The sequence below is a fragment of the Oryctolagus cuniculus genome, chromosome 10, assembly GCF_964237555.1.
Source record: "Oryctolagus cuniculus chromosome 10, mOryCun1.1, whole genome shotgun sequence".
In the NCBI taxonomy this organism is placed as follows: Eukaryota; Metazoa; Chordata; class Mammalia; order Lagomorpha; family Leporidae; genus Oryctolagus; species Oryctolagus cuniculus.
Window position 1 is genome coordinate 105718910 of NC_091441.1, and position 23153 is coordinate 105742062.

The 23153-nt window shown below is 51.1% G+C and overlaps 1 protein-coding gene across 8 annotated transcripts in view; it reads right to left on the reverse strand.

Annotated features, from left to right (window-relative positions):
* The window catches only part of TRAK1 (trafficking kinesin protein 1), a 193291-nt gene that overhangs the window by 90637 nt on the left and 79501 nt on the right, over positions 1-23153 (reverse strand). For 2 of the 8 annotated variants that reach the window (XM_070050993.1, XM_051851813.2), the window contains exon 1: positions 3698-3835. The exons of the other annotated variants lie outside the window; for them this stretch is intronic. The gene's annotated coding sequence lies outside the window, so the exon portion shown is untranslated. Of the gene's footprint in view, positions 1-3697; positions 3836-23153 lie in introns of those variants that run through there. 8 annotated transcript variants of the gene reach the window in all.

Consider the following 23153-nt stretch of genomic DNA (forward strand, 5'->3'; position numbering starts at 1 on the left):
GGGTACCATAACCCTCAAGGGACGGCTGGTCCCAACAATACCCAACCAGAAACTATGCCTCCCAGCCTCCCCTGCAGAAGGAATGACTGTGCCCATGGTGGACCTGGTTAACAGGATACAAAAACAACTTCCAAGTCACACACTTGCCACCTGCCCACCTGGGCTGCTGCTGGAGCCCACAAAGGCAACACCCAGGGGGCGTGAGGACCCCAGCCCAGGGAGAGAGAGCTCCCAGCCCACCTTCTGCTTGAGCTTTACATAGAGAAAAAAATAAATAAGCATCGACCTCACTGATGCCACAATTCACCGATACTTTGGTCTCTGTTCAAAGAGTGAAATCCACACCCCAACAGTCTTTCTTAGCAAGCCCAGCCTCTGCTGTCTCCTCCAATGGCCCTGGGCGAAGCGACACCCACTTTGGATTCACCATTCTCCAGGCACGCTTTTCTCCCCACAAACCTGGGTCCTTGCTGGGCTGTTTCACTGCCTTGTACATCCTTCGCTGCCATCTGTCCCATCCCTCAAACGCCCCCACCCCCCATATGGAAGCACTCCCTTGCTGTCTCTCGGGCTTGCCCAGCACTCGGTACGTGCTAGGAGATTCTCTCCCTGTCTCGTCCCCACCAACTGCGAGCCTCACAGGAGCAGGGGCTCTGAGTCACCCCCTACCTTTGCCTGCACCCCAGCCCTCAGCACTTGGCCAGGCAATGGTGAGTGCCAGGCAGTGCCGGGTAAGGAAGGGGGCAAAGGGAAGGCACAGGCACAGATCCAGGTTCTGCATGGAGGGGGGACAGCCAGCCAGCGTCAGGCTCTCTTCAAGCAGTGAGGAGGAAAAGCCCATGGGAAAGTGGACATCCCTCCATCCCTGGGCAAACTCGACCCAATGCCCGCCAGCGCTGAGACCCCTCCTGGGAAGCAGAACACAAAGGTGACTCTGCACCTCTCTGGAGCTCTAACCCTCCCAGGGTCTTCCTTCCCCCAGGGCATCAGCCTTGGAGTGGGCCCTGCTCCCCACGATTCATTCAGGGGCTGCCTGGGAGGGGGAAAAGATGCTAAAGTTTGCTCAGCATCTGTAAGGTCTGGAGCAGCAGAAGCAGCTATGCCCACTCTATACCAGATCCTTACCCCCGGAGAGTGGCCGGAAGGAGGCCCCTCTGTGTAGGGGTTTGCATGGACGCTCAGGTGACAAGCCAGCCTCATGGACCCTGCACAGGAGCCTAGGCCAATGCTGACCATGACAGCAGAGGCAACAGCCATAAATCAGAGCTCCAACGACAGTGAAAGCTTGGAGAGTCTCATGTCAGAATACAGAGCTTTGGCCTCACTGCAGAAGTCAGCCCACCTCATACAGAGCAGCTCAATGCTCTGAGTAGGGGCCGCCCCCAGATAGGGAGGGTTCCTGGGCCCAGAAGCTAAGAGCTGCCTGGCTGGAAGGGTGGCAGAGTACGCACAAGTGCCCTCCAGGGCTGCAGGAACCTTGGGGCAGCCGCAGGGCTGGATACAGAGGGAGATGGAGGACCTGAAGGCACCCAGGAAGACAGCCCAGGGAAGGGCAGGGGAGGAAGCAGGCGCTAGACTGCCACCTGCTGGAGGATCCCAGGGGCACTGAGAGCCCGATGAGAGCTTGGAGACAGGGACCCCAGCCTTGGCTCTGCGGGGACAGGACCCAGCGTCATCTGCTTGGGACTTGGTTTCTCCCTCCATGGCACAAAGGTGTGGGGCTGCAGACAGTGTCTCTGGGCAGCCAGAGCCAGGACCGCGCCTCCCCAGCACTTCCCAAGGCAGCTATCCGCTGCCCCCTTGGTCCTTCCGCTGAGAGCTTAGGGATCTGTATCGTTACATGAAATTCCATGACTTCCGCATGCTGGACACTAACTTAGGCTGTAAATACCCTAGCGCTGGGGCCTGCCACAACCTGTGATGTTACCACCCCCATGTGAGCACAGGGTCCTGGCTGCTCCACTTCTGATCCAGCTCCCTGCTGATGTGCCTGGGAAAGCGGCAGAAGATGGGCCACGTGCTTCGGCCCTTGACAGCCACATGGGAGACCTGGATGGAGGTCTAGACTTGTGGCTTCGGCCTAGCCTAGCCCCAGCCATTGAGGCCATTGGGGGAATGACTCAGAAGATGAAAAATTCATCTCTCTCTGTCTCTCTCTGTAATGCCTTTCAAATAAATCAATCTTTAAAAAAAAAATATTCAAGGGCCAAAGTCAACACACGGATCTCCAGTGTGCTTGCTGGCATTTCCCTTGCTGGTTCCTCACTGGGGCGCAGGAAAATGCTGCAGACATTTCCATGCTGAGGGCGAAAAACAAAAATAAGAAAAGGCACAGCCGGCACCGCAGCTCACTAGGCTAATCCTCCGCCTTGCAGCGCCGGCACACCGGGTTCTAGTCCTGGTCGGGGCGCCGGATTCTGTCCCGGTTGCCCCTCTTCCAGGCCAGCTCTCTGCTGTGGCCAGGGAGTGCAGTGGAGGATGGCCCAGGTGCTTGGGCCCTGCACCCCATGGGAGACCAGGAGAAGCACCTGGCTCCTGGCTTCAGATCAGCGCGGTGCGCCGGCCGCAGCGGCCATTGGAGGGTGAACCAACGGCAAAGGAAGACCTTTCTCTCTCTCTTTCTCACTCACTGTCCACTCTGCCTGTAAAAAAAAAAAAAAAAAAAAAAAAGCACAACCACTCGCTCACCAGTGTGGCCACATCACAAAAGTCCATCTCCTTCCTATCTTTTCCTTCCTGTCCCTAACCCTCACTCTGTTTCTTTACTTAAAGATCCCCCTGGTCACGAGGTTGGATTACAAAGGGACTGTTGGAGCTGAAATCTGCCGACTCACTGCCCCTTCCAATGGTCGAGAAGACCACTCAGAGAGGCTGAGGAAGCAGCCAAATGTAACAGAGCAGACTGGCAGCAGACCCGGGCCCGGTTACAGCCTGAGCAGGTCCCGTGTTGCAGGGGTCCCGGGGGCGGCAATACCACCTGCAGATGCTGATCCGTTCTCTGCTGTTTGCCTGGCACCCCAAACCCTGCCTGGTAACCAAGTCACACAATACAGAGCTGCTGAGCCATGCACGGCTCTCACAGCCATCGCTGCAGTGTGGGGTGAGGCATGGGACGCGTGTTGTACACGAGGAAAGCCAGGTGCGAAAGACAGAAGGAGAATGAAGGCCTTGTGAGACTCAGAACCACGGGGAGACCTCAGGCCAAGCAGGTCGGACCTCTGCCTCCCCCCGCCCCCTTGCTGTCCCCTGCAGCACCGCGCCCACCCAGCATTCCAGCCCCAAAGAGACAGACACAAATCTTCCTTTTCTCACTCCCTACTCCCGACACCCTCAGGGGCAGCTGGCTTGTGGGTGAACAGCAAATAGGGTTTGCTGAAGGACAAGCAGAGAAACCTGCAGGGAATCAGGAAGAAGAGGTCAATGCGACTACACTCTGGAGACAGAAACAAAAACCCACGCTGGGCTGCCCTCCGTAGGGGCTGTGGTCTCGTTACCTCCGGAAGCAGTTCTTTCCAAGCAGAGAGAGACAATTACCTGGGTGTAATTCCACAGGTGCTGCTGTTGGGGACTGACCTGTCTCTTGAAGTCTCTGTCTCTGTGTCTCTGTCTCTCTTTGTCTCTCTCTCTCTCTCTCTCTCTCTCTCTCTCTCTCTCACACACACACACACACACACAACCCGGGTCCAGCCATACCTACCCCAAACAGACCGGCGGAGCGTAGGCAGCAAATCCACCGGACTCAGTCACACTCAAGAATAGGATCCACAATGCAAGGCTAAAGGGCGATCTTGTGCAATGCTATGCGGCACAGGCCTCTAGGGCACAGTGGTTTGTTATGCAACGAGAGCACAAGAAGTGGCCAGAGCAGAGGGAAGGAGGCAGGGACTGGCTCCAGAGGCCCCAAAATGACTTTGTAGAGGAAACCATGAAAGTTGGTGATAATCACGTCACAGGTTGGGTGGATTCTAATGCTAAGACATACAGTCAGAATGTTATGGAAATTTGTTTTCTTGGAAAAATTAATGTGCTTAAGTCCAGCCTCAAGTTAAATCTCCAAGAAAAGACTGGAAAAGTGAAGAGCACTACTCTCTGTTTGAGTTGATTTTTACCAGAAAATAAAATGCTTCGAGTTTCTAGTTTTTATAACTGCTCTTTTAAAATGTAATTACATTATATCTCACAATTATTAAGTAAGCAGGGGAAGACGGCTTGACATGCAAATACCCCATGTCAATGTCACTGCAATTCATGCGCTCACAGTCGAGGCACGGTTTAGACAGATGGAGCTGGTGTAAAGTTGGAACAACCCTCAGAGTCAACAGTTTGACAGCTTGGAAAATCAAAAATCAGTCCAGGATCCTTCAACCAGTAATCACACTCGGTTTTACATCTAAGAAAGGAGGCCAAAAAAAAAAAAATCCACAGTGCAAATTACATAAGCATGCTTGTGGCGCACCTGACCCATCCCACACAAACACAGCCAGGCTCCTCCCAAGCTAAGCACTGGTCTCAGTTTTTCCCTAAGACGCCTGCCGGGCCAGTCAGGTGTATTCTTTTCATCAAGCTTGGCTAACAGGCAATTCCAATTCTGAGCAGGTGGCTGTCAAAAACAAGTGAGGAAAGCAGGGACGTGAACAGACACCTGCACGCCTGTGTTCATAACAGCATTATTCACAAGAGCCGCAACGTAGAAACAACACCTGTGGCCAATCCCGAGGCAGGTGAATGGATACACAAAATGTGGAAGAAATAAATGCACAATCAAAGATTATTCAGTGTTGGGGGGGGCATTCTAACAGGTGCTGCACATGGCACAGACATTACATTAATGCAAACAAAACCATAAACCCATCACAAAAGGTCACCCATTGTATGACTGCACTTACGGGCAGTGCCTAATGCAGTGGGATTCACAGAGAAAGATAGCACAATGGTGGAGGCTAGAGACTGGGAGCAGGGGAGGTCAAAGTGCTTTGGGGGGGGGGGGGCGAGCACAATGGCCCAGCTGGTTAAGCTGCTGCCTGCAATGTCAGTGGGGATGCTCGGTGGAGTCCTGGCTACCCCACTTCCAGTCCAGCTCCCTGCTGACGCACCTGGGAAGGCAGCAGAACATGGCTCAAGTACTTGGACCCCTGCCACCCACGTGGGAGACACAAATGCAGCTCCAGACTGTGGCTTTCATCTGACCCAGCCCCAGCCATTGCGGCCATTTCTGGAGAGAATCAGTAGAAGGAAGGTTCATTCTCTCTCTCTCCCTCTCTCTCTCCTCTTCTCCCTCCCCTCCCTTCTTTCTCTCTCCAGGGACAGTGTTTAAGTATTTTAGTTACCACATTGCGTAACTCCTATTATTTTTAGTATCCATTTTTTGCCTAACATACAAATTTACGAGTTAAAAAAAAAGTGCGGTGTTAGCGTTAAGAATGCCTGCATAAGGTTCACTTTTGTACTCTCACCACTAATCCATCATTTTCCATCTAGTACTAGCCTTCGGCTCCCACGCAGGTGGGCCCTCTGTGGGGAGCAACTGAGACTAGACTAAGTTACTGGAATTTAGACTTATTCTATGCATCTGCTCTCCCACAATGTGGTGCTGAGAGAGAGCAAACAACTTTCCACGCAGCTGCCTCGCCAATTTGACTGATAAACTGCAGGAGCTGATCCTGCTCCTGATTGGAGGAAAGCAGCGTGCTCGGCGTGTGGGCAGCAGAGTTGGGATTGGCGGAAGAGGACTATAAAGGAGGAGAGAAACACCATGCACCACGCAGAGGCGGGGGGCCGGCAGCTAACCCGGGACAGCGTCGTTCCTCCACGAGTGAGGGAACAAACAGCAGCAAACCCGGGAAAGGGCCAGGCAATAAGAACAGTGCAGGGTCTAGTGTCGTTCCTCCGTGAATGGGGGAGCGACAGCCCTCCCCATCTCAGACTGATGAAATGAGCCAGCGATCATGGTTTCCAGAATTACCATGGCTCCCTATTTAACCATGTATCTTTGAACCACCTACACCCCACAGGGTTTGGCAGACTTAGGTCATGCAGGGTTCCAGGGGCGCTTTTCACAAAGACAATGCCACCAGTGATAATGGCCAGGAGTTACAGAGTGTTATCATAAATGTTTACAAGCGACAGAAGTCCAGTCTGGTCTTGTGGCTGAATAATTGTATGAATATTCTACCTTCTCTTTATCCATTCTTCAGTGGGCATCTGGGTTGGCTCCATATCTTGACGACTGTGGATGGTGTTGGAATGAGCACCTGAGCACAGACGTCTGTTCGTCACACTGCCTGCCACTCCTGATACAGCCCCACTGGTGAGACTGCTGGATCCCAGGGCAGTCCTACTTTCATTTTTCCAAAGAACCTCCATGCTGTTCTCCATAATGTCTGCACTAATGTATTCATTTCCCACCAACTGCATGAGATGTCTCCTTTCTCTACCTCCTCGCCAGGCATTTGCTATTTTTTTATTTTTTTGGTCTTTTTGAAAATAGCTGCTCTGAGATAAAGTGACATCTCACTGGGGTTTTGGTTTGCATTTTTCTGATGATCAGTGATGCTGGCCAGGTTTTCATGTACTTGGTGGCCATTTGCATGTCCTCTTTTGAGAAATGTCTGGTCAGGTCATTTGTCCAACTATTCTGGAAATTCATTTCTTGTTGGGTGGGTAGTTTGCAAATATTTTCTCCCATTCTGTAGACTCTCTTTGCCCTATTGTTTGCTTTGCTTTTTGGGTTGATCTAATACCATGTCAATTTTTGCTTTTGTTTCTTGCATTTTTGAGGGGATATACAAAAAAAAAAATTCTTGCCCAGACCAACATCCTGAACTGTTTTCCCCTACTAGCTTCATAGTTTCCAGTCTTGCATTTAGGTCTTTGATCCATTGTGAATCCATTTTTGCACTGAGAGAGATGAGGGCAAGAATATACCCTGGAACTTGTCAAAAATCAACTGGCTATAAATATGTGCATTAATTTTGGGGTTCTCTGTTCCGTTAGTCTATGTGTCTGTTTTTAGGCCAGTAGCATGCTTTGGTTACTCTAGCTTTGTACTACTTTTTTTTGTTTTTGACAGGCAGAGTGGACAGTGAGAGAGAGAGAGACAGAGAGAAAGGTCTTCCTTTGCCGTTGGTTCACCCTCCAATGGCCGCTGCGGCTGGTGCGCTGCGGCCGGCCGCACTGATCCGAAGGCAGGAGCCAGGTGCTTCTCCTGGTCTCCCATGCGGGTGCAGGGCCCAAGCACTTGGGCCATCCTCCACTACACTCCCGGGCCACAGCAGAGAGCTGGCCTGGAAGAGGGGCAACTGGGACTAGAACCTGGTGTGCCAGCGCCGCAGGCGGAGGATTAGCCTATTGAGCCGTGGCACCAGCCTGTACTACATTTTGAAGTCAGGTGTTGTGATGCCTCCAGCTTTGTTCTTTTAGTTCAGGATTGGTCTGGCTATGCAGGCGCCATACTAATTCTGTGACTGTTCTTCCCAGTTTTGTGAAGAATGCCACTGGCATTTTGATAGGCACTGTACTGACCCTGAAGATCACTTTGAGGAGTGTGGATATTTTGACAATACTAATTCTTCCGATCTATAGGCATGATCCAGATGTCTGTCCATTGTGTGCGTGAGTCTGTGGGCCTGTGTGTGTGTCCTGCCTTTGACTGATGCTTTGATGTTTCCAAAGTAAAGGTTATTTTCTTCCTTGGTGACATTTATCCCTACGTAATTTTTTTAAGCTATCATGAGATTGCTTTTTTGATTTCCTTTTCTCGGCAATTTCATTACTAGTGCATAACCAATCTATGGATTTTTTTCATGTTTATTTTCTATCCTGTAACCTTACTGGATTCATTCATTGGTTGTAACTGTTTGCTGGTGGAGTCTTTAGGTGCTTCTACATGTAAAACCATGTCATGTACAAATCAGGGGGATTTCAGCTCCTCCCTTCCTACTTGGCATCCTTTGTATTTTTCTCTTTTGGCTCAGGCTACAGTTTCTAATACCCTATTGAATCAAACTGGGGAAAGTGAATATCCTTGTCTTGTTCCAGATTTTGCAGGAAATGATTTCAGCCCTTCTCTGTTCGGTGTGATACTGGCTGTGGCTTGTCCTACACAAGCATTGTTCCTAATTGTTTGAGGAATCAGGAAGGGATGCTGAACTCCACTGAATGCTTTCTCTGCATCTAAAGCGATGATCATACGGTTTCTGTGCTTCATTCTGCTGACGTGATGCATCCCAGATCTTGACTGGGCAATGCTGAGCCATCCTCGCATCCCAAGGATAACTCCTGCCGGCGCCGTGGCTTACTAGGCTAATCCTCCGCCTAGCGGCACCGGCACACCGGGTTCTAGTCCCGGTCGGGGCGCCGGATTCTGTCCCGGTTGCCCTTCTTCCAGGCCAGCTCTCTGCTGTGGCCAGGGAGTGCAGTGGAGGACGGCCCAAGTGCTTGGGCCCTGCACCCCATGGGAGACCAGGATAAGTACCTGGCTCCTGCCTTCGGATCAGCGTGGTGCGCTGGCCGCGGCGGCCATTGGAGAGTGAACCAACGGCAAAGGAAGACCTTTCTCTCTGTCTCTCTCACTGTCCACTCTGCCTGTCAAAAAAAAAAAAAAAAAAAAAAAAGGATAACTCCTTACTACACGATGGTGTATTATCTTTTCTCACGTGCTGCTGGAGTTGATCTGCTAGCATCCGCTGAGAACGTCTGCATCTGTGTTCATCAGGGATACTGGTACACGGTTTTCTTTTCCTTAGGAGGTCATGTCCTTGTATCATTTTGATGTCAGGGTCATGCTGGCTCCCATCTTATTTGTAACTCTGGTCCAGGAGGCACAGCAGACCCCGTCGGTGGCTTCCCATTCTCCATCCTCTCCTGAGTATCGCAGCCCTGAGGTCCCATGAAAACTCTACGTTTCTTAGCTTTCCCTCCTGTCAGACAGGACACGGAGGCCAAGTTCTGGCCAATGACATAGCAACAGTAGTGGATAAGCCCTTCCCAAAGGCAGCTGGAGACTCTGAAAACGATGGCTGGGGCTCCAGCCTGGCTTCTCAGACAAGAGGCAACATAACGGACAGGAACCACAATAGTACAGTGAAGCCAAAGGAGCCTGGGCCCCCAAGGCATCGGCGCTGCATCCGCACTGCACAGCCTCCCTCCGAGCTTCCTTTTGGTAGCAGAACAAGAATTCCTACCAGGTGAGGCCATTTTCCTGTGCAGCCAAACCCAACCCTTACTCACAGATAGTGATCTCTGAATAGATAGGAAGCAAGCCTGTGTTTCTTGAATTATCCACAGAGCAAAACCAGGGTAGCTTTCTTGTACCTCCTGTTGCCCGTCCCCCTCCCACCTCTTGGGTTTTGTTTCTCTAATCCAGGGGCTCAGATTAAACTCTCTATTTTCAAAATAAATAAATAAATAACTTTTCGCACTTGGACTTGCTTTCTGTTTATACCCAAGAGTGAAGGGTACGCCCTGTCGACTTTGGAGGTAGCCTGGGCAGCTGCCAGTTCAATTCTCCTCCTCCCTCCCCAGATTTAGTCCTCACTAAGGAGTGATGGGAGTCAGCTAGCATCAGAACGTGAACTCCAAGACGAGCTCAGTGCCAAATCAAGAAAATCTTCTGTGATTAGTGGAACAAGATTTGTGAAGCCACAAAGCCAACTGGGCCTCTGCCATCTGATGCATTCACCCAGGCTACTGTTTATCTAAATGATTTCCCAAACAGGAAATTCCGTTTATAAATGGACAATGGTTACTTTTTACAAAACATCATATGAGATCATCTGGATAGGAAAAGATTTCAAACTCATCCAAAAAAAAAATATTATGGCAGCCTGACAAATAAGTAGTTAAACAAAACAGATCAGCAAAACAAATAAAACCTGCCCCTGGAATGTGACCATGGTACTCCAACCAGGTTTCAGAGATCAATAGGAATGTAAACTCAAAATGCAGAAAACAGCGAACGGCAAGGAGACAGAATACACACATAAAAATACAAAGCAATAATAAAAGAAAAAATTGAAAGTCAGTCATCACTGGTGCAGATGGAGGAGTGGTGGTGTCATTCAACATGAGTGACAGGTGCACTTCCAGCGTCCACTGAGGGTGCACTTGAATAGCAGGGACGGCCACTTGAGAACAACCCTCTCCAGTTCCAGGGATGAGCCTGCCAGAGTCAAGAGTAACAGCAGCGGCAGAAACCAGGGTGTTTTGAAAGCTCTTGAAATGCACAGTCACAGTGGGGGAGACAGGCACAAGCTGGGGGGACTGACAGCTGAAGGGTCCGGAGCACAATCCTGCCAACAAACTAAAAACCACTGAGTTATACACATTCTACGGATCAATCGTAGGTGAATGACATCTCAAGGAAGCCCTCATCAAATGCGGAAAGAAAAAAAATGCAGCCACAGGAACTCTGAAAGCTGGGTCACTCAGAAAACCTGCCACTCAGGCCCATCAGCAAACCTCTGGACGACGGAAATGCGACGTAAGAGAAATGCGAATTTGCCGGGGAGGTTACGCTGCCTCCCACGGCAGCTGCGTGGACAGCCCGGGGAGCTCCCCGTATCTTCTACAGATGTTTGGACACAAGGAGCGTTCATGCTTCGGCCATCTACCTTGTCAATAACAGGAGCTGGGCGGGGGGACGGCAGGGCTGCGGGGTCACTGGACTTAGCATCCGCCCTCTCAGCCAGGCCTCCCACCTCAGCCAGCATCCCGGCACTGATCCATCCCGGGAGGGCCAGCCCTGCCTCTGCCCGGCCTGCAGCCACAACCCATTCCTGCAGGGGCTGTGCATGGTGGCCCCTGCGCTCCAACAGCACAGTCATCGCACACACGGACCTCGGCCGACCTGCGTGCCCTGGGCCGTGAGAGCAGCGGCCCTTCCCCACCCCAACAGGGCTAGGAGCATGCGCAAAGCTCTCCAAGGTGCAGGCACCGTGAGACTTCCTGAGACTGCAGAATCCAGGCTGCTGGTTTTGCCTGCAGCCCGTCCTTCACTCCCCACCCCTGCTGTGGTTCGCAGCAGACCTAGCATCATTTTGCAATGCGGTGACTAGACCGGGCCATGGGATGTGCTGCGACCAACGGGATGCACACGGACACAACAGGCCACGTGTCCAGCTGAGCTCTGCAAGGGCCCTCATGGCCAGGCTTGTCCTCCTGAGCTCCTGTCCTCTGTCAAGAGACCAGGATCCCACCAGGAAGCCACCGCCCCTGTAGCCCAAATCCCTGTGCGAAGCAGGAGTGGAGCCAGCCCGATGACAAACTAGGACCACAGGCAAGAAATGAATGCTGTGGTCACCACTGGGCATTGGGAGACGCTGGGCAAGCGAACTTCTCCAGCAACCCCTCTGCTGAAAGACATGGGCGGTGCATCCGCTGAGAGTGACCACAGGATGGGGGTCACAGCTGTAATGACCTTACAGCACCACCACAATCCCCTTACACATGGTCTGAGCAAGACAGGGCCATGCCTAGCTTTAACGACTCTCTCCTTTATCAACAACACTTGTGACGACTCCCGCAGACAGGGCATTGGCCACAGAAAGCAGACCGTATGACAGCAGGGAGATTGCCTTTTTTAACACAATTAAAATCACCTGGCTTACCTGACCAGTAATGCCCCTTTCCCTCAATCCTTCTTGGAAGTTGCAAACCCAGGGAGCTACATACAAGTACCTGCTCTCAAAGCCAGGCTCCTGACTCTACTGCTGGTACCTCCCTGGCCACTAGGTGGTGCCACAGCCTCACCTGGGCAGGCTCATTCATTCCCCCCAAGCGCCAGGCAGTGGAGAATTCAGAGGCCAACTCAGATTTGCCCCTTCCATTTTTACTGTTAAACAAACAACCAACCAACCAACCAGAGCTGGGAACCGCAGTTAACACAGAGCTGCCCAGCCCTTCAGGAATCACAGTCTGGCCTGTTCTAAGGACTTTTCGATGCTGAAACTAAAGTGTATCCTGAAAGTTATCAGAGACACACCTGACAAGCCGGCCTGGCAGTGAGCACAGAATTCCTACCAAGAGAAGGAACAGCAGGGTCCCTGGGCATGGCTCTGTCTGCACAGCTAAAGTTTGGGGGCTGAGCCAGCAGGCGGCTTCCCAAGGGCTAAGAATCAATAGCTGGGGCAGGTGACCGGTGCCACGGTTGAGCCGCTGTCTGGGACACCCGCACCCCTCATCAAAGTGCCTGAGTTCAGCCCTGCCTCCACGTCGGCCACCTGCTACTGCACGCGCTGCAAGGCATCAGGGGACGGCTCAAGTGCTCACTTCCCTGCCACCCACCCAGGAGACCTGCACTTGGTTCTGGGTTCCTGGTTTTGGCCTGGCCCAGCCCCGACTGTTGCAGGCATTTGGGGAGTGAACCAGTAGATGAAAGGTTCTCTCAACTCCCAGCCACCACCCCCCCACCCCCACCCCCCCCCCCCCCCCCCGATCCCTGGCTTTCAAATGGAATTTAAATAAATAATTTAAGTGGCAACACCTTCCTCCTCTCCCTCTCAGGAGGTTCAGTTTGTCCCAGGCACACATTGCATCAGTGAGGTAAGGTCAGAGCCCCTAGAAGGCACAGATGAGGGTCTGGCTCTGAGCTGGCTCCCATAGGGACGCCTCTTTGGGGTTCCAGTCCATGTTCCCTCATGTGTCTTTTTGTTGTTGTTGTTGTTAATTAATTAATTTATATAAGGAGAACTGGTTTCATGTACACAGTTGGCTTTTAAGATATATATATTTATTTATTTGAGAGCTAGAGTTATAGATAGAGAGAGGGAGAGACACAGAGAGAGGGATCTTCTATCCACTGGTTCATTTCCCAAATGGTGGCAATGGCTGGAGCTGGGCCAATCGAAAACCAGCAGCCAGGAGCTTCTTTCGGGTCTCCCACACAGGTGCAAGGGCCCAAGCGCTTGGGCCCTTTTCTACTGCTTTCTCAGGCTATGAGCAGGGAGCTGGACTGGAAGTTGAGCAGCTGGGACATGAACCTGTGCCCTTATGGGATGCTGGCACTGCAGGCAGTGGCTTAACCTACTATGCCACATTACCGGACCTCCATATATACAGTTTTAAGAACATAACAATACTTCCCACCCCCTCCCCTTCTGCCACCCTCCCTCCTGCTCCCTTTCTTCGTTTAATTTTTGCAATGACACGCTTTCAATTTACTATATAATCACAAGCTTAATCCTCCACTAAATAGAGAGTTCAGCAAGTAGGAAGACCACAGTTTCTCAGGAGTACAGACAAGGTATAAACAATAACCAAATCTCAAGATGCCTCATTAGCCTTGAGAAATTTGTGCCCCCAGGAGCTGAAACACCCCCAACCCCTGACGACATCAGGCTCCCCTCTGGCGTCTCCTCACACAGTCCACGCTGTAACCACCACTCCTGCACTCGACCCCATCCACCTGCTGGTCATCACGTCATACTGCACCTGCACAGGCCACAGCTGGGCCACCTCTGAGGTCTGAAATTCAGATGCACCCCCCTTGCCCACAAGCCCAGGTCCTCACAGTTCTCCCATTGGAGTCCCCCAATTCCACTCCAAGACCCCCGGCCCCTCCGTCCCTCCTTTTGGCCTCCCCTTCCCCACCCCCTCCCCACTCTGCGTGAATCCCACAACCCTTTGCTTGAGCTCTGCTCATGCCTGGGGCTCACACACCCTCACCCGCGTAGTACTTGAGTGGCACCTATAGGGCAAAACCCAGTGCTGGAGGAAGCCACCTGAGTACCATGCTGTCCCTGCACCACACAGAATCGCAAAGCACGGGAGCTGAGGGTGGGCCCTGAACTGCCAGGTGACACTCCTGCTCTTACACGGTGACAGGGTCGAAGGGCAGGGAGGGGCACAGGCCCGGATACAACCTGGACCCTCTCAATAGGGCAGCAGGTATGGGCACAACCGCCTTCTGTGTGCCCAGAAGGGCGAGCCACTGGCTCAGGGTTGCCCCTCTTGCTCCCACGTGAACATGAGGTTTCCTCTGCAGAAGGGACTACACACAGAACTATCTCACAGAGGGAAAGAGAGCCAGCCATTCCCTCTCCTCCATCATTCATTCATGTGCAGACACCACCATCACGTCTGCTAACTAACTCTGGCCAATCTTCCTGCTTCTCGCTAAACCCCAGAACACCCTGAGTGTGCGTGAGAAAGCCTCTTCAAGACCCTGGGACTCCTACAGGGGCAAGAGGGCCCCTGTTAGCTGAAACCACTCCCTGGAGCAAGGACAGTCTCTTCAACAAATGGTGCTGGGGAAACTGGATTTCCACATGCAGAAGTATGAAGCAAGACCCCTACCTTACACATTACACAAAAATCCATTCAAAATGGATTAAAGACCTAAATCTACAACTGAAATCCATCAAATTACTAGAGAACATCGGAGAAACCATGCAAGACATTGTCCAAGGCACAGAGTGCCTGAAAAAGACCCCAGAGGCACAGGCAATAAAAATCAAGATTAGTAAGTAGGATTACATCAAATTGAGAAGCTTCTGTACTGCAAAATAAACAGTAAAGAGGCAACCAACAGAATGGGAGAAATTATTTGCAAACCATGCAACTGATAAAGGATTAATAACCAGAATATATAAAGTGATCAAAAAACTCAACAATATAGCAAAGCAAACAACCCAGTCAAAAAGTGAGCAAAGGACTTTAATAGACATTTCTCAAAAAAAGAAATCCAAATGGCCAACAGACACATGAAAAAATGCTCAGGATCACTAGCCATCAGGGAGATGCAAATCAAAACCACAACGAGGTTTCACCTTACTCCAATTAGAACAGCTTTCATACAGAAATCAACAAACAACAGGTGCTGGCGAGGATGTAGGGGAAAAGGTCCCCTAATCCACTGTTGGTGGGAATGCAAACTGGTAAAGCCACTATAGAAGACAGTTTGGAGATACCTCAGAAATCTGAATACAGTCCTACCATACAACCCCGCCATCCCACTCCTCAGAATTTACCCAAAGGAAATGAAATCAGCAAATAAAAGAGATATCTGCACCTCTATGCTTATTGCAGCTCAATTCAGAATAGCCAAGACATGGAATCAACCTAAATGCCCATCAACGGAAGACTGAATTAAAAAACTATGGGAAATGTACTCTATGGAAGACTATACAGCAGTTTAAAAAAAACTAAATCCAGTCATTTACAGCTAAATCGATGATTCTGGAAAATATCATACTTAGTGAAATAAGCCAGTCCCAAAGGGACAAATATAGTATGTTCTCCCTGATCTGTGACAACTAACAGAGCACCTAACAAGAAACCTGTAGAAGTGAAACAGACACTGTGAGAAGCAATTACTTGAAAAGCCATTGTCTTGACTGTCCAGGAACACTTTATTATTTCACTTTATCTATTTTTTTATTCTTTTTTTTCTTCTCTACTTAATACTATTGGCTGAACTCCTTACTTAACACAGAATTAATCATCAATGTATTAAGTCAATTGAAAATAGATCCCTGTTAAAAATTAGAGTGGGAATGAGAGAGGGAGGAGCTATACAAATCGGCACACATTCCCACAGACCTACCCCTAAGGCTAAAGCTAAAAATTTGCCAAGAGACTCCAAATTCCATTTAGCTGGGTGGCACTAATCCCATCTTATGTCATAAAATGATCATATTAAGTATGGAATTGATCATATACATAGGACCATCAATCAAAGGGATCACATAAATAAGACCAAGTGTCTGGTAATAACAATCAGAATTACAAAGGGGAGAAAGTTCCAACATGGGAAGCAGTCCACACAGCAGACTCACAGAATGACAAACACCCTCAACAGCACGCTGACCTCAGAATCAGCCCCTAAGGCCTGACTGAAAACACCATGAAAGCATTTCAGGCATGGAAAGCCAAGTCATAGTGCCAAAAACAGTTCTGCATGAAGGATCTCTGTGAGAGAGACCCCAGTGCAAAGAAGGGGCCATCAAAGAAGGAGGTATGTTCCTCTGAAGGGAGGAGAGAACTTCCACTTTGCATATGGCCTTGTCTAAAAACCAACAGTCTGTGAACTGAAAAGGCTTCTATAGCCTTGGCAGCTCATGACAAGAACCTTGGGTGATCAGCGATGTCATAAATAAGAGTGCCAGATGTTAAATCAACAACAGGAGTCACTGTGCACTTGCTCCCCATGCTGGATTTCTGTCCTTAAGGAGCTGTACTATGAGAATTGATGGTAAAACGTGTCTTCAAACTGTACTTTATACTTTGTGTGTCTGTGTGGGTGAAAACTGTTGAAATCTCTCCTTAGTAAAGAGTTGGTCTTCTGTATATAAAGTCAATTAAAAATTAATCTTAATGGAAAATGTAACGGGAGAGGGAGCAGGAGCTGGGAGGGCGAGAATGAGGGGAAGAAACACTATATCCTTAAAAGCTGTCCACATGAAAATTTGTATTCACTAAATAAAAACCTTCAAAACAAAACAAAACAAAAGGGCACCTGTCACCGAGACACAATGGAAAAGGTCTAGGGGCCTGTGTTGTGGCATTATGGGTTAAGCTGCTGCCTTCAACGCCAGCATCCCATATGGAGGCTGGTTCAAGTCCCAGCTGCTCCTCTTCTGATCCAGCTCCCTGCTAAGGCACCTGGGAAAGCAGCAAAAAATGGCCCAAGTGCTTAGGCCCCTTGTGGCCATTTGGGGGGCAAACCAGCAGAAGGAAGACCAAGACATCTGTCTCTCTCTCTCTCTCTCTTTCTCCCTCCTTCCATCCCTCCCTCTCTATAACTCTGCCTTTCAAATAAAATAAATAATTTTTAAAATCAGAAAGGGCTGTCTTAGGACAGTCCACCTTTGCGTCCTCCGTGTATCCCTGGGCTCTGTCCCCCTAGGACCTGGGGAGCCCCGCTGAAGGCCGCAACCTTCCAGAGGCTTCGCCGAGATCCAGGGGTGCCGTGCGGTTTTTAAGAAGAAAAAGGAAACTGTTTCTCTAATGAAGAAGGGGAGCGGGGAGAGGGGGAGCGGGAGGGGGAGTGAGAAGAGGGGGAAAGGGAAAGGAGAGGGGGGAGGACGGCAGAGGAGAGGGAGGCAGAGGGAGAAGCAAGAGCGGGGGTGGCGGGTGCAAGAGGAAAGAAGAGGCCGGTGCGGCGGCTCAATAGGATAATCCTCCACCTGCAGCGCCGGCACACCGGGTTCTAGTCCCGGTCGGGGCGCCGGGTTCTGTCCTGGTTGCCCCTCTTACAGTCCAGCTCTCTGCTGTGGCCCAGGAGTGCAGTAGAGGATGGCCCAAGTGCTTGGGCCCTGCACCCCATGGGAGACCAAGAGAAGCACCTGGCTCCTGGCTTCGGATCAGCGTGGTGCGCCGGCCACAGCGGCCACTGGGGGGTGACCCAATGGAAAAGGAAGACCTTTCTCTCTGTCTCTCTCTCTCACTGTCCACTCTGCCTGTCAAAATAAATAAATAAATAAAAATAAATAAATAAAAGAGGAAAGAAGAGAAAAGAGGGAGCTAAAAGGAAATACTCTCGGGGACACCACCCTGGAGGCCCAGCACCCACCAGACCCTGGTCCCCACGTGGTCCCCACGAACGTCACTGCAGTTCCAAAGGTGAGCGCCGCAGCCCTGCCCGGAGGCCACCCCCTGACTGCCTGGCTGTCACAGTGTGTGCCTGTTCGCTCTGTCTGCAGAGACAGATGTCTGGGACATGTGAAGATTCAAGCTATACGATGACGCCCCTATGGTTACATAAGGTACTGCGCATGCCCAGTGTGGGGCTCTGAAGCCTGGCCCATCACTCAAAAATCCAAGCCTGGCGGACAAGTGAGCACCCCACAAGGAGGGCGGGCTAGCGCCAGGCTGGAACACACTTCACGGCAAATGGGGTTGGAGGCAGAGAATGACGCTGAGCCGACAGTGAAAGTAACTCCACTGATGGACAGCCGTCATGCATCCAGCTCGAGGCACGGATGGTCTGAACCTGGACAGTAACAGCCCTTACTGCCAGGCCCATTTCAGAGGTGGAGTCACGGGGTTACCAGAGATGACTTGCCCACGGCCACAGTGTAAGTGAACCACACCCAGCCCTGCAGCCCCCAGGGCTCACCCTTCAAGAACAAACCCTAGGAAACCACACTGCCTAAGGCTTAGGAACATGGATCAAAGCCTGTTCAGGCTGAAATGTGGGAGGAGGGTCGACTTCCCACGTGAGACAGTTCTCGGCACCTTGAACAATACAGTGGGCCACTGTTCATTATCTTCTTCTTAAACTCCACGTACATCCAAGAAGGGTTCAACAGAATAAAATAACAGCAACCTAAATGCTTTGTATTACAGGGGAGGGAGGCAGGAGAGCGAAGCCGAGGATTTTATCAGAATAGCTATTCAAGACACTTGAGGTCGCCATGCTTCCTGGAAGCCAAGGCAAGAAGACAAACACACACACACACACACACACACACACCCTGCAAAAGGAAAAGGGCAATTTTAACCTGAACCCCAAGTGCTCATCCAGGAATCGCTTGGACAAATTCTGACTAATACAGGGGTCTTCAGTTAGTAGAAAACGTGAATTATGTTTTAATCCCGCTGTCCCATGACCTTCTGAAGCTCCCTCGCGTAACAGAATCTATCTTCAAAATTTGCAATGCATGTGTCTATGAAGACTTTAACACGATTAAAGTCCTCAGGCCTCTGTTATCCAATCTGCTGCCTGTTCACCGCACGCGACTGTGAATTAATTTTGCATTAAACCAAACATCAGTTCTCCTCCCACAATTTCCACACTCGTGGCTGCCGCTGTGGAAACCTCCCCATCAACACGGGACACTCGGCTGGATCTTCCGCAGAGTGCTAGGGTTTTCGGAGTCTTTGATCCAGGGACACGCCATCTGCACTGCCCAGTGAGTCCATGACTCCCAGTCTGCAGACGGAGATGCACACCCCACCTCGCCAAGCCCTGGCCTGCTGCTCCCCAGAGCCACGCCTGTCCCTGTCTGCAGAGCGGGCAGCAAAGCAATGGAAAGAACGGACAAATCCCTGCGGGCACGGAAGGGGTGAACGAGGAACGTGTTCTGACGGACGGGGGCAAGCACTCTGACGGAAGGAGACACGGCTCCCCTGGAATCCTGGAGGGAGAGAGGGGGCAGCCATGGGAGCCAAGCACAGGCAGACACCGGAGATGGGAGGGGGTTGCAGACAGGGGCTGACTGAGGATGGCACTGATGAGAACCATGCCAGCTGCTGCACTTTCCCCTGCACCTTCCACCAACTAACCCAGCAACAGCCCCCGCCCCCCATGCTATGGATAAATGGATGAGGGGACAGTGATAGACAGATGGGAGATGGAACTACCCATTCCTCTAGTTAGCTAGCTAGGTGGCCCTCAAGACAGACTGCCTGGACGCTAACCCAGGCTTCACCACTAGAGGGAGCTATAAGTCACTGCGCAGGCTGCTCAGGCTGGCTGTCTGTGCCTTGGTTTCCTGGCGTGTACAATGGAGATCATGGTAAGACCTGCTTTATAGAACTGTAGTGCCATATGACCACTGGGCTCTGCAATTACCCCCAAAGGGCACTGCCCAAGGTGGGTGGGGCCCACCTGGATTACAGCTGGACCGTGGGCCCGACAGACTGTGAAGGAGTGGCTGTGTGACTTCCGAGACGAGGTCATAAAAGAAGGGTCGGCCGGCGCCGCGGCTCACTAGGCTAATCCTCCGCCTTGCGGCGCTGGCACACCGGGTTCTAGTCCCGGTCGGGGCGCCGGATTCTGTCCCGGTTGCCCCTCTTCCAGGCCAGCTCTCTGCTGTGGCCAGGGAGTGCAGTGGAGGATGGCCCAGGTGCTTGGGCCCTGCACCCCATGGGAGACCAGGATAAGCACCTGGCTCCTGGCTCCTGCCATCGGATCAGTGCAATGCGCCGGCCGCAGCGGCCATTGCAGGAAGACCTTTCTCTCTGTCTCTCTCTCTCTCACTGTCCACTCTGCCTGTCAAAAAAAAAAAGAAAAAAAGAAAAAAGAAAAGTGGATCTTGCAAGCACGCTTTTCTGTTTCTTCTTTTTTTTTTTTTAAAGAACAGATTTACTGAGATACACTTTGCTGACATAAAAGTCACCTTTTAAAGTTGACAACTCAGGAGCTGGTGCTGTGGTACAGCTGGTTAAGCTCCTGCCTGCAACACTAGCATCTTGGCTGCCCGGCTTCCCATGCAACTCCCTGCTAATGTATCTGGGAAAGCAGCACAAGGCAGCCCGAGCACTTGAGCCCCTGCAACCCACAAGGGAGATCCAGATGGAGTTCGGGTTCCTGGCTTGGGCCTGCCTTGGCTATTGTAACTATTTGGGGAGTGAACAAGTAAATAGAAAACTCTCTCTCTCCTTCTCTCTGTGTGTGTCACTGTACTTTTCAAATCAAATAAATAAATCTTTTTTTTAAAAAAAGTACACAACTCAGCAGGTTTCAATATATTCAGAGAAGTGTGCAACCTCATTGCTATTTAATTTTAGAACATTTTCATCATCCCATATAAGAAATCACACACCTGCCAGCAGCCCCTCCCCACATTCTCTACCCCCAGGCCCCGGCAAGCACTAATCTGCTTTCCATCTCTCTGCGTCTGCTTACTCAGGACATTGCACACAAATGGAATCATGCAATCCGTGATCTGCGTGCCTGGCTCAGCACGACGGCTTCGAGGGCCTGTCGTGTCACGGTGCGTCTCGGAGCCAAGGGCCTTCAACTTGTGTCGGGGAAAGGGCATCCGAACACAATGCTGGTGCAAAAAGGAAAACAACAACAACAACAAAACCTGAGGGGCTCCGAGCCTGTCTCTTTCATGAGACGTTTCCTATGAACTTGAACTTGTGCTCATACCCCACTTCCTCTCATTGCTGAAGGCTGTAGTACAGACGGGTGAACCGTGCACCAGCTGGTGGACACGGGGGTTGCCCCTGCGTTTGGGCAGCTGTGAACAATGCTGTGATTGACCCTCCTGGACAGGGCTTCCTGTGCACTTAAGGTTTCGTTTCTCTTGACAACCAGGAGCAGAACTGCACAGTGGGTCACCTTCAGGCTCACGGTCACACTGCTGTCCCAGTGACCAGCTCTCACCTTGACTGCAGCCTTCCGGAAACCCTAAGCCAGAACCACACAACCAAGCCACTCCTGGATTCCTGGCCCACAGAAACAAGGGACAGGGTAGAGGTTTGGTGCTTTAAGCTGCCAAAGTTTGGGGAATTTGTTCCACGGAAACAGACAGCTCATGTATGAGGAACAAATGAAGTTGGACACAAGCGGCCTTTGGGATGGTGTCCAGTACATAGTAAGCACTTCAGTGTCTGCTAGCTGTCATCGTTGTCTTCAACACCTTCCTACCACAGGGCCTTCGCTCACACTGTGTTCTGTAGTTGGAATGCTCTTTGCCTCCCTACCCTAACTCCTACATACCTTTCAGATCGTTCTTTCTAAAGATTCATTTATTTGAAAGGCAGTTACAGAGAGGCAGAGGCAGAGAAAGAGCGAGGTCTTCCAGCTGCTAGTTCACTCCCCAGATGGCCACAACAGCGGGAGCTGCGCCGATCTGAAGCCAGGAACCAGGAGCTTCTTCCAGGTCTCCCACGTGGGTGCAGGGGCCCAAGTACTTGAGCCATCTTCTACTGCTTTTGCAGGCCATAGCAGAGAGCTGGATTGGAAGTGGAGCAGCCAGGATTCAAACTGGCGCCTATATGAGATGCCGGCATTGCAGGTGGCGGTTTTACCCGCTACGCCACAGCGCCAGCACTTATCTTTCATGTTTATGCTCCCATATTGCTTTCCCATAGAAGCTTTCTTATTTATTTATTTATTTATTTATTTATTTATTTATTTTTACAGGCAGAGGAGAGAGAGAGAGAGAGAGAGAGAGAGAGACAGAAAGGTCTTCCTTTTGCCGTTGGTTCACCCTCCAATGGCCGCCACGGCTGGCGTGCTGCAGCCGGTGCACTGCGCTGATCTGAAGGCAGGAGCCAGGTGCTTCTCCTGGTCTCCCATGGGATGCAGGGCCCAAGCACTTGGGCCATCCTCCACTGCCTTCTCCGGGCCACAACAGAGAGCTGGCCTGGAAGAAGGATAACCAGGAAAGAATCCGGCGCCCTGACCGGGACTAGAACCCTGTGTGCCAGCGCCGCAAGGCGGAGGATTAGCCTATTGAGCCATGGCGCCGGCCCCACTGTAACTCTTAAAGGTCAACAGCCCATTGGAAAACCAAGCAAAGGCCACACACAGTCAGTTCACAGAAAATGAAATCTGACAGCAAAGAGGCCCAGACTCACTCACAATATGAAAGGCAGGAAGTACGATAAAATACCATATTTTCATACCTAGTCTATTGGCAAGATGGAAAGAGTGGCTACTGCCCAGAGCGGCAGAAACTGCCCCTCCTCATGCGGGGCCAGGCATTTCATCTGCACTGGCTCTCCCGAGGGTTCTCTGAGTTTGATGCAAACCGAACCCTACATGCTGTGTAGGATGCACACACACACAGTTTACATACACGGGGGATAACGGACCCAAAAGTTGTCCATGCAAGAATGACCCTGGGAGCGTTTTCTAAAAAGCAACACTTGGAGGGGGCTGGCTCTGTGGCACAGCAGGTTGAAGCCACGGCCTGCAGCGCCAGTATCCCTTATCTTGGTTTGAGTCCTGGCTGCTCGGCTTCTGATCCAGCTCCCTGCTAAGGCACCTGGGAAAGCAGCAGAGGATGGCCCAAGTCCTCGGGTCCCTGCACCGGGCTCCTGGCTCTAGCTTGGCTCAACCATGGTCATTGTGGACATTTGGGGAGTGAACCAGCAGATGGAAGATCTGTCTCTCTCGGTCTCTCCTTCTCTCTCTCTCTGTAACTCTGCCTTTCAAATAAAATAATCTTAAAAAAATAAATAAACAAAAGCTGGGTCCCTCATCACACGTCCTGGTGAGGCCATGCCTACGCAGCTACGACGAAAGTACAGACCATGTCATTTCATCTAGTGTAGTCTCTCCTTCAGACCACAGCAAGGATTATACATGATCGATTACTTTAACCTCACATGAAGAAGGCAGGAATTCAAAAATGAAACAGAAACGTTGAGATGCCCAGGACTGAGAACGTGTGTGTTGGTCTGCTGTGGCTGTTGTAACAAAATTCCATGAACAGGGGCCTGTAAAGCGCAAACGTTTATCTGCTGCTTCGGGA